Source organism: Diabrotica virgifera, chromosome 2 (genome assembly GCF_917563875.1).
Source record: "Diabrotica virgifera virgifera chromosome 2, PGI_DIABVI_V3a".
Lineage (NCBI taxonomy): Eukaryota > Metazoa > Arthropoda > Insecta > Coleoptera > Chrysomelidae > Diabrotica > Diabrotica virgifera.
The window spans coordinates 119,543,505-119,555,997 of record NC_065444.1 but is presented as its reverse complement, the minus strand read 5'-3'; the positions used below and the strand labels follow the sequence as shown (position 1 = coordinate 119,555,997).

General features: G+C 35.0%; 1 long non-coding RNA gene across 2 annotated transcripts; it reads left to right on the top strand.

Moving 5' to 3' along the window:
• The first annotated feature begins 674 nt into the window (after nt 1–674).
• On the top strand, nt 675–2,751 carry LOC126879600 (uncharacterized). Of its 2 annotated transcripts, none has more exons than XR_007696147.1 (3): nt 675–1,175; nt 1,374–1,637; nt 2,302–2,751. It is a non-coding gene; the product is annotated as an uncharacterized LOC126879600 (long non-coding RNA). The 2 variants fall into 2 exon arrangements; XR_007696148.1 differs by having other exon boundaries at nt 675–1,179.
• The last annotated feature ends 9,742 nt before the right edge of the window (nt 2,752–12,493 follow it).

The window sequence follows — 12,493 nt, the reverse complement described above, 5'->3', positions numbered from 1 at the left end:
ACATTGGTAATCCTTTGAACCCACTGAATTTTCAATATTCTTCTGTAACACCACATTTCGAACGCTTCTATTCTTCTTATGTGTAAAGCCCCATGGTATGTGTCAAACCAAACTCTTCATGCAAACCTCACGTTCCTCTCATCAATGATTGTGATTGCTGACCACTCTAGAAAATACATGAATCTCAGCACAACCCATCTCATAGACGAATTATTCAACCCTCTACTGATTGACAGACGCCTAAAAAGACTTTGGCCAGAAGACCTAGCTGATAGGGGAATTCCAGAGAGTCGTCAATGGATGACACCTGCCACAAGCCAAAAACTTACAACCTATTTACTTATTACTTTATTGAAGTAGATTGTAAATTAGCAATGAATAAATAAATAAAAAAAATTTTAGAGTACAGTAGAACCCCGATTATCCGTGCTTCTCGGGACCGGACGTGGCAAGGATAATTAAAAAGCACACATAATCCGAACATTCATTTCTTATGCAGTGCTAGTCAAAAGTCCGTACCCGTACCTTCCCCTCATATCTTTTGAACGGTTATACCTATAATAGTGAAATTTGGAGGGAGAAAATAAACGGACGTACGCTTTTTTACTAGTCATGACAGGTGACGTAATAGTGACAGTGACGTTACAGACCCTCCCCTGTGACGGGAGAGATTAAGGGCCGGTACTTTATGTCTCCGTTAACAGCCGGTTAGTTAACCGGGGTTTAATCGGGACAGAAATATATGCATAAAATAGACATACACGCAATTATACTTATTATTATGTTCATAAATAATTATAATAATAATTACAATTGCTTTTATTACAACGCAAGAGGCCCTATCAGGTACTTTTCTGTCCCGATTAAACCCCGGTTAGCTAACCGAGGTTTAACCGGGACATAAAGTACCGGCCCTTAATGTCCAGCAAACGACGGCAATGTTGCCAGATTCCTTTTAGCGGGAATTTTAAAATTTTATAGCAGTTTGGTTTTAAATTTGACAGTTCTGTTTTCTCAAGTCAAAAATCTTAACCTTACTTTTACAAGTGATTAAGATTATTATTATTTTATTTACACGTAAATTGAAACAATAAATATTGTGCTTTGTCATAATTTAAAACTCATTATGTTGAAGTCTTTTCCAGTTGATAAAATTGCAATTCAAAAACTTTTAGGTAGGTACGTGTAACTTCCACAATATTATTTATTTTTAAAGTATTAAGGTTGATGTTGATATCAAAAATTTAGATTTCAAAGATAGTTTTATGTAGGTAGATACTAATAGAGTAATACTAGATATAATAGATTAGATACAAAGTAAGCTGTAAGTAGTATAACTGCCCGTGTAATCACCTGTTATGTTGTTTTTTTAGATTTGCACTGTATGGATGGCACAGGAAGAGAACAGAGTACAAGAACATGAAACATCTTATTATGAATGTATATGTATGTGATCCTCAAAAAATTATTTTTCAAAACAAGATAGAGAAAGAGCTTTAAAATCTTTAAAAGCTATAAAAATATTGAAACTGTTTTAAAACACATTATAGGCATGAGGATGATATAGAGCACTTACATAAATACCAAAATCAGATAAATATCTCTTCAAAGTTTATTTTGAGACTTTCTTCAAAAATGTAAGTAAAATATTTGCATATCGACGGCGGAAAGGCAAAACTGAAAATTTTTTATAACATGAGTTACTTCAGTTTTCGCTTTAGAATAAGTTTATCAGCAGTTATTTTAGTTTATATACAGCAGTTTATATACAGCTGGGAAAGTTTCAGGAAGGCTTCCAAAAGGCTTTCCCAGCTCTAAAAGCTGTTTGATAGGTGCTGATACACTTATTCTAAAGCGAAAACCGAAGTAACTCATTTTATACAAATTTTTCAGTTATGAGGTCCTGCCTTTCCGCCGTCGATATACACAATATAATTTAAAACAAGAATGTTACCACTAAACCACTTTTTAAATATTAAGGCGGGTTTACATTACTAGTGAATAACGAACGTGGCTCACGCTTACGTATTTTGCCCCTGCTATTGTTAGATATTTTATTATCTATTTTCAAACTCGAGCAGTACATTTGTATCTATGCATTGCATAAATACAAATGTACTGCTTGGGTTTGAAAATAGATAATAAAATATCTAACAATAGCACGGGCAAAATATGTAAGCGTGAGCCACGTTCGTTATTCACTAGTAATGTCAACCCGCCTATACTCATGAATATTTACTACAGTTTACAATTTCAAACTAGTGTGTTTGATTCTCCTATACCTATATTTTACTTTTTTAGTAAACTTCAGACTGTTCAGGATAGCATAATAGCATAGGAGGCGAATTAAAAAGAATTAATTTACTTACAAGAAAAGATATCACAAACATTAAACTCTCTTATGGCATTGATTTGAAAGATGGGTATATGTACAAGGATGATGCAACCAGTGTTTATTTTTGGGTTGAATGCTTACAGACTCATGTCCAATATTATTTTACAAACAACAGGGCATACTAATGGATATTCATTCTGAATTTAACATTTATGATTTTTGTCTTATTTTCCTTAATACTGTGCCAAAAGGAAATGTTAATTAAGTTTGGCAAATCCTTTATCGCAATCGATGGAACTCATGGGCTCAATTCCTATGACTTTGAACTTATGACAGTATTAGTAAAAGATGAATTTGGGAATGGATTTTGTACTGCTTTCTTATTTTCAAATAGAAAAGATACCTACTTTAATTTACCAATTTTTTTAAATACATGTCTGTGTTGGTATTATATGTATAGTCAAATGTTTTCATATCAGGCATAAGTGACACCTTTTACAATGCCTCGTCAAATGTAATGGGTATTGCTCCTAATAGACTGTTAAGTGCCTGGCACATAGATAGGGCATGGTAAGTAAATCTTAATAAAATATCTGATTCTGAAAAAGATCCTATTATATATACAAGATGTATTAATGATGGTTTAGAGAGTATTAATAGCTTTTTGGGTAGACTTCTAAGTGATGCAGATACATACAATTTTAATAAGTATTTCCAGTAGAACTACTGCAATAACATCCAACAATGGGCCTATTGTTATAGGAAGGGGTTGTGGAATTAATACCAATATGACCATTCAAAATTTTCATAAAATTTTGGATAAAAGGGTATCCATTAGTTGTTATCAGTTAAGTTTAAAACTTGGCACTCATGGAGAGCTATACTCTATACCATAATATATAATAGGTATATCTCATTATCTCATAATATTACATCTCATATTGTTCACTCCAGTAGTAATGAGTGAGCCTGCATACACAGAACCATAATAATATATTATAGTTTGTGTATGCAGGCTCACTCATTACAATAGTGAGCAATAGAAGATATAACATATTATAGTATAAGTCTCTGTGCATGACCAGATTAACATGTTTGGTGCCCATCTCGAACAAGCTCCACTTGGCTGGTACCACATACTTAAATCATTTATTTAGTTACACAGTACTACTCACATAACTTGTGTCGTCAGTACCTTCCGTAAAACCTTCGTGATGCTACTCATACTTCATGGCCACTGAATGTGTTAAAGCTTGTTAATGTAGGAGAGTTATACTAAAATATATATCTTATATTATATTGCCTTAAATAGAAAAAATATCTTATTTAAATTGTATCCATGTAAGTTTTGATTTAATGAAATAAACCTTTTAATCAAAAAAGTGTTGTTTACTTGTGTACACCTAGCAATATCCTGATCATAGATAAATAATATAGTATTACCGGATCCTGATATGCAGACGCCAATAGGGCTTTTCATCGATTGTCATTTGTTTCGAGCTTCTGTCATGAGTCACATAATATTAATGTATCTACGTCATACGTCTTTGGCTTGTATCATTGGTATATACCAATAACGTACGACATAGATATATTAATATTATGTGACACATGACAGAAGCTCGAAACAAATGACTGTGAATGAAATGCCCTATTGAATAGGGCTTTTTCATCGATTGTCATTTGTTTCGAGCTTCGGTCAAGCGTCACATAATATTAATATACCTACGTCATACGTCTTTAGTTTGTATCATTGGCAATATCAATAACATATGACAGATATATTAATATTAGACAACACATGACACAAGCTCGAAACAAATGACTGAGTGAAAAGCCCTATATCATGTAAATACAAGTCATAGAGATGTCTTTCTACAGTTAAAATTTCACAGCCTAAAGACATCATTTATGTAACTTCTTAAGCCGTCAAAAAATGACTGCAATAAGAAAATAGAATTTATTAGCTCGCCTCGCCCCCAGGCAAAGTAAAGGTGCTAGGCCACTAATTTCAATTTTTTTTATTTTGTGGCTTTAGCACTTAGCTATTTAGCCAGATACATGATGAGAATTAATACTATTATAATACATATTAAAACTAATTCAAATTACTAGTAATTTTATTAATATTCTCAATAATTATGTAACCACTTAATACTAAAATAAAAAAGTGTCCATCTATACTATCCCAACACATTTTCACCTTTGAAATCGTAAATTTCCATTCCCATTAAAAAATAATTTGTACTGTATAAGTATATTTCTTTTGAGCTTCATTTTTTTTTCAAAATACTGCAACATGACTTTTAAATTATGACACAGTACAATACTTGTTTCAATATTTACATGTAAATAAAATAATCCTAATTACTTGTAAAAGTAAGGTTATAAATTTAAGAATACAGAACTCTCTTTTAAAACCAAAGTGGCATTCGACTAATTTTAAAATTCCCGCTAAAAGGAAAAAGGTAAATCTGGCATAAATCTCTCCCCACTGTGACCGATAATTTTAAATGGGACCTTATGGCAAGTGATACCTCGTTTGAAAGGTATTCAAAATACCTATTCAGTCATACTAATTTTTTTTTTGGGTTTTAGTTGATTTTGGTGAATAAATTAAATAAATATAATATTGTAGTTTCGCATTTAATTAATAAAAAATCAAATGTCCGCCTATGGTTCTTTTGTTAAAAAAGTTGACGTTTTTCAATTCTCTAGTAGTTTTTACGTCAACTTCAACATTTTTGACAAGTAATCATATGGGGAATTTTGAATTTTTATTAACTAAATGCGAATCTACAATTTTATATTATTTCATGTATTCATCAAAATTAGCTTAAACTCAAACAAAATTAGTATGACTAAATAGGTACTTTCAATACCTTTCAAAGGAGGTATCAAGTTGGATTTATAGTTTGACGTAGCGTAGACGTAGACGCAACGGAGACGTAAGAAACGGACTGGAAACGTAAGAAAATATTATGTCAATTTATAGATCGACGTAGCGGAATATTTGCGCATGAGTAGAAAGAGTAAACAATGACTTAATAGTAATAAACAAACTTTGTGTTTATTTATTTATACTTATTTATTATATTTATGTTTTGTGTGTTACATGGATTAGGAAATAAACGAAGATATGCTCCTTGGTACCGCATGCCGTGGGATTTCCAACTATTTTGTTTCATTTCCTGGTCTTTAAAATGTTTATTGGATTTACCTATCGTATAATATGTGTATATAACGCCGAATTAGGCTAATAAACTACTCATATTTATCTGAAATATTGAAATGACTCTATGATATATTTTTATTAAATTAATAACTTAACATCCATTGTACCTATTAACAAATAATTAACAAAATTCTAATATGTTGATAAACAACTTTATCTTTACAAAATTGATGAGGGCGTGTCCACTTTGGGTGACAGAACAAAATTCTTAATTTTGATTGGCCAGACGTAAGAAACGCACTGTAAAAGATGAAAGTTGGTGAACTCTTCCGTTACGTTACGTTTCTCTTATGTTCCGTCAGGCGCTTGCGTTCATCTATAAACACGAGTACACAAAATTCGGTGTTGATCTTTTCCAGTGCGTCTCCGTTGCGTCTACGTCTATGCTACGTCAACCTATAAATCCAACTTCACTTGCCATAAGGTCCCATTTAAAATTATCTGTCACAGTGTTGCTGTTAAGTCATCTGTCATAATTATGTCACCTGTCATGACTAGTTAAGAAGCTTACGTCCGTTTATTTCCTCCCTCCAAATTTCACTATTATAGCCAGTGTTCCCAGATGACTTTTTTGAGGATCAGGAGGTGTCGCCACGAACGATCAGGAGATTTCAGGAGACTCGCTCGCCTCAAAAATTGGTAGAATTCTGTAGTTTCAGTCTTTACGTTTATAGATTGGCAACTAGATGTCGCCACGAAAAATCAGTAGAATCAGTTGGTGGAGTATTTTTACGTTTATAGGTAGGCATGCAACTCTATAAAATCTGTAAGGGACGGCTGTGGCAACGCTATATGGCGGCTAAAGCATAAAAATAAAAAAAATAAAATAGGATAAAATTCTGAAAAATTAAAACTCCATACAAAACCGTTCTTGAATCGTTACGCGCATGCGCAATGACGAGTAATGCTGCGCAGTAACACATTTTTCGTTACTGCGCATCCTCGTAATCATTCAAGAACGGTTTTGTATCGAGTTGGAACAAAACCAGATGATTTTCAGAATTTCATCACTTCATCAGGAGGTTTAAGGACGCCATCAGTAGATCAGTAGGCGAGGGTCGCCATCAGTAGGTCTCCTGAAATTTCAGGAGGTCTGAGAACACTGATTATAGCAAAGAATACATATCTCCCAAGAACCGACACAAGCGGATTATCTATGAACTAAATTTTTATGCGCATGTGCCAGATCGGCCATTTCTCAATTTGTATGAATAGCAAATAATTTTGGTGACATTTGTCTTGTACAGGATCGGCGTTTGTTGTCACAGTTGTTTGTTTGGCTTGGCTTTGCGTTAGTATTTTGTTTTTGTATCAGTTTGTAGCTCATAATATTTTGTATAGACTTAGTTTCTATATATATTTTCTTATATAGCCTACAACTATTAATTGTTATTTTCCAACATTTATACAATTTAATTCTTTTTGAGATATCTTGATTATGTGAATTAATTATTTTAAGCTTTTTCATGAACTATAAACTATCGTATAAAAAATTAATTTTGTATTTATTGGGATTTCACAAAGAATTTGAATCTAAAATATCATACAAATTCTCTAACCTTTCTTTGACCTCTACTGTACCCATACCAAATGCATCTGCAGGAAGAGCACAAAGTCATATTTTATATGTGTTCATTCCACAAGCCACGTGCTGTGTTTAAAAAGTTGAGAATCCAATACTCACAAAAACTTCCATAAAGAACTTTTATCAGCAAACCTAAATTAAATTTAATAAACTATGTTTCATTAAATTGTTTCTGTAGTTTGTATAAAACAATAACTTAGGTCAAATATATAAAACAATTTATGACTGACTACTTGAAATTCAGGATTTTCAGGAGTAACATTATATACTTAATTTAGCTAATTCAAAAAGTTTGATCCAATATCACTTGAAATTGTTTCAACATTCAAGTTAATGCTTGATAATTGACAATACATTCTTCATAATAGGTTTACATTATCTTGATTATACTTGCGTTCCAACAAAAAAAGCTAAAGGCTGCTTTCATATGGAATATAAGCTTCTGACCATAATGATCAAAACGTTTCCATATAGGTATATATTAATTAATATATTAATTAAAAAAATTACTTTTTCTCTTTTCTCGATTGCTTATTAGTTTTTATTGTATACTATATATATTTTTTCAGTTATTACATCTTTATATTTATAGAAATAAAATAGTACAATACTTATTGGTTTTTTATTTATTTACCCCGATATTAGACTTTAAAGAATGTACTGGCTGGTTTTGGCTGGAATGTACGGAATGTTTTGGCTGGTTTCCAAGACAATAAAAATTGAAAATATTGACATTCGATTTTAACATACAGTTTCTTGTTGTTGATCACGAACATTTGTCATCCAAAAAGAATTGGATTCCGTGACGGTTACAACGGCTGTTATTTTTCGATTATTTTACGAAATAACGAATATAATGAATTAGGAAATACCTCGACAAACAAGTAATTGGTCCTAGGTTTTCACCCAAAGTAATCGAAAATAGAACTGGAAGTCGATATTGGAACTCTTCGTGTAACTTTGCGTCGATTGATCTACGATTTTAATAATTTTGTCATCTTGTTTTACATTCATATCATATTTTGAGTGACTTTAAAGCAGTACCTACGGTTGTAACTCTAAAACCGAAGTCCGATGTCAAATTTCTCATCTTTAATACCATCCATGGGTTATAAGCTTTCATTCGACACCTCATTTGTCATTCTATCTGTATTAGTAACTGAGGAGTTGTATTCGCGGTCGGACGGACAGACAGTCATGAAACCAGAAGTATATATTTGTTCTCGTCTTGCGAATGCGCGTCGAATAATATATCACTTGTGCTATTGCGGTGACTTTAAAAGAGTACTTCCGGTCGCATTTCTAAAACCGGAAGTCCTAGGTCAAATTTTCCACCTTTAGTACCATCCATGTATTATGAGCTTTCATTCGACACCTCATTTGTGATTCTACCTGGTATAGTGACGGAGGAGTTACATTTCCGGTCGGACGGACAGACAGTCTAGGTCAAATGTCTCACCTTGAGTACCATCCATGGATTATAAGCTTTCATTCGACACCTCATTTGTGATTCTACCTAGTATAGTGACGGAGGAGTTACATTTCCGGTCGGACGGACAGACAGTCTAGGTCAAATGTCTCACCTTGAGTACCATCCATGGATTATAAGCTTTCATTTGACACCTAATTTGTCATTCTACCTGGTATAGTGACTGAAGGAGTTATATTCGCGGTCGGACGGACAGACAGCCTATTAGGTCACACCAAGTCGTTCAAATTCTCACCAACTTGTTCACACTTTTTCAAAATTGGTGAAAACAACAAATTATATTTTGTATCGTTGTATCAATATAAGCCAAAAAGAATAATTAGTGAATGTCACGCCACTATAATATATTTTATTATTGGTCTTTCAATGCTAAAATCAGGATAAAAAAGGTATTTTATCCATGGTTTTAATCAATATAATTCTCACCATTACTTTGTGTTGTATTTGCAACCTTTTGTAAATCAAAAATAATTCCCCCATATTAAGAATGTCAATAAAAGCCGGCCCTGCATGCAACCTTTCTCTCAGTGCAACCAAAATTTTATTGATACACGCCAGAAATGTGCGAGACTTTTCTCAGTGTACTCGCGTGTACACTTGCCAACTCGATACTAAAATTAAGTACATGCTAACAACAAAAGAATCGCCGTCCGTGTCGGTTCTTGTGAGAGAGAGAGATATGTATTCTTTGATTATAGTATAGTATAAGTATAACCCTTCAAAAGCTAAGAGGGGGTGTACGGACTTTTGACTAGCACTGTATATAACACTGTATATGTGGGGGTGTGCTGTGGTATATAATAGATACATACAGTGAGGACGTTTGAGTTGGAATAAATCCATTATCTCGAGAATAGACGAATTTGAAGAGAAATCCTGAGAGAGGTCGATTTTTATTTTTAAATTATAACTTTTTGGCATATACTTATAGGTATCATCTTCTTCTCTTCTTCTTCTTAACTCAGGCGAGACTCGTTAGTCTCTGGCACTTGGTCATAAGACCTTTGTACCAAACCCTGTTCTTCTCCTTAAACTTTAGTAAGTCCTGTGGCCTCAACGAAGGCCAACAGTTTTCTTATTGGTAGTTTTAAGATCTCTTCTGGTTCAAACCTCATTTGACCAGTGAAGTTCTGCCTTACATCACCTAGCACACTGCAATAGCATAGTATGTGTATGGCAGTTTCTTCTTCCATTTCGCACTTTCTGCACCATGGTTCATTCACCTTACCTAGTTTGTATAGGTGATTTCTTAAACGACAATGTCCAGTCACCATTTCAGTGACCGTTTTGATCTCTCGTTTATTGAGGTTCATCAAACTGTTCGAGAGTTTTTTATCAATATTCTTGATTATTTTTTTAGTCTGGATTTGCCCTTGAGTGGTTCTCCATTTATTTTGATGATTCTTTATCGAGGTTCATTTCTGAACCTCGTTTTTCATAGCATCTTTAGTGATGCCACAGAAAGGTTCTGGGCCTTCAAAAGTTTTTCTCGAGCCTTGTTTCGCTAACATATCTGCTCGTTCGTTCCCATGCACCCCTTCATGACCCGGCACCCATATTAAAGACACTTTGTTGTCTTTTGCCAGGTTATTGAGGAGATCTTTGCAGTTTCTCACCAGTTTTGATTTGGTGAGAGGGTTCTTTACAGCCAGAATAGCCGATTGGCTATCTGTGTAAATGTTGATTCTCTTAGCTTTAGGGTCCTCATCAATTATTTCATCAATGCAGGCCACCAAAGCAAAAACTTCAGCCTGGAACACCGTTGTATGTTGACCTAGGCTGTAAGATTTATTATAGTTACATGTTTGACCAAAGACTCCTGATCCAGTACCATGGGCAGTTTTAGATCCATCAGTGAACCATATTAAGTCTCCATTAATGTTTGGGACTTTTTGTTCTCTAGATGGTATAATTGTGTTAATCTTCTCAGTGAAGATTAGTTCTGGTGTCATCATATCTAAGTTCATCATAAAGATGTATTCCTCAAGTATAGTCCCAGTAATGTTTGTGTGGCTATTCAATACATAATTTGGCCTCCAAGTATTGTTTGCTTTGAGCCTCAGGATGGTCATAAAGGCTACCGCCGAAATATACAATTCCAGCGGAGGGAGACCTGTGATAGCCTCTAATGAAGCCGTTCCTGTACTATTCGAGGCTCCTGTTATAGTTAGAAGCGCTTGTCTTTGTAGGGTGGTGAGAGTGGTCACACAAGATTGCAAAGCCGTCTTTCTCCACCAGAGTACTGACCCATAAGTAACTGTCGGTCGTATCACTGATGTGTACAACCAACATATCACCTTTGGTTTCAATCCCCAGGTTTTACCTACAACTCGTCTGCAGTTCCAGAAGAGTCGCTTAGCCCTATTGGTTATATTGGTAATATGAGTATTCCAATTGAGTTTCGAATCCAGGGTTACCCCTAGATACTTAACCTCATTGGTTCTTTCCAGTACCTCTCCAAATAATTTCAGCTCACTCAGTCCAGTAAGCTTCCTCTTATTTGTAAAGGCTACCAGTTTAGTTTTAGAAGGGTTCACGGAGAGGTTCTCTTTCAGACACCAGTTCTCTATGTAGTGAAGGGCATATCGCATCTGATACGCAACAGTGCTGGGAAATTTTCCCCTAGTTACTATCACGATATCATCTGCGAAACCCTGGACCCAGATTCCTTGGGCGCTTAGCCCATGAATCAGATCATCGACAACTATGTTCCATAATGACGGTGACAATACACCGCCTTGAGGGCATCCCTTAGTTGCCCTCAGATTTATGGTATCTTCATGCGTATCTGTGGATATTATTCTGCTCTGAATAATCCACTTGCATGTTGTGTTGTTGATTTTCTTCCTCACCAGTGCGGTTTGTATAGACTCGATTGAGGTATTATCAAATGCACCTTCTATATCTAAAAATGCAGCAAGGGCGACTTCTTTCTGATGCAGACTCCTTTCGAGTTCCGACACTAGATTGTGCAGGGCGGCTTCACCTGATTTCCCTGCCTGATACGCCCATTGCCGTTGGTGCAGTGGATTTTCATTTAAATTGTTTTTCTTGATGTGTTCGTTCAAGATTTTTTCCATGGTTTTTAACATGAATGAGGTCAGACTTATAGGCCTGTAGGATTTTGCTAAGGTGTAATCTGTTTTTCCTGGTTTGGGAATAAACGCCACCCTTGCCCTTCTCCAAGCTTTGGGAATGTATCCCAGAGCATGGCTAGCTCTAAATATTGTGATCAGGGGACCCATGATTATTTCCAGACCCTCCTGGAGAAGCTTAGGAAATATACCATCCGGTCCCGCAGTTTTATAAGGTTCAAAAGTTTCAATAGCCCATCTGACCTTGTGAGAACCAAACATCTCGTCAAAGGTCAGCCAGTCCCTTTTGGTTGGGCTATTGTTTGCTTGATGATTGTTATTAGCAGTCAATTGCGTCGACCCTGGAAAGTGAACACTTAAAAGATGCTCTACAGCCTCCTTCTCTGTGTCCGTATACTTCCCATTGGGCAATTTCATTGACTTGGGTTTGTTAATGTTATCTCTTTTGAGGATTCTGTTAACCCTGGCGCTTTCAGGTACACTTTCAATGTTTTCACAGAATTCTCTCCAGGATCTTTCCTTAGCGGATTGGATTTTCTTATTATAGGTTTTCAGTTTAGCCTTATATGCTTCCCAATCACCTGATTTCTTCGCCCTATTGAAGAGCCGTCTTGTTTCTCTTTTGAGATCAGACAGCTCCTTATTCCACCAAGTTACTTGCCTGGGAGGGTGACTTTCTTTTAACGGGCAGTTTTCCTCATATGAGACGACTATTGCATGCTGCAACCAGTCTACTGCCATCTCAACCTCAACA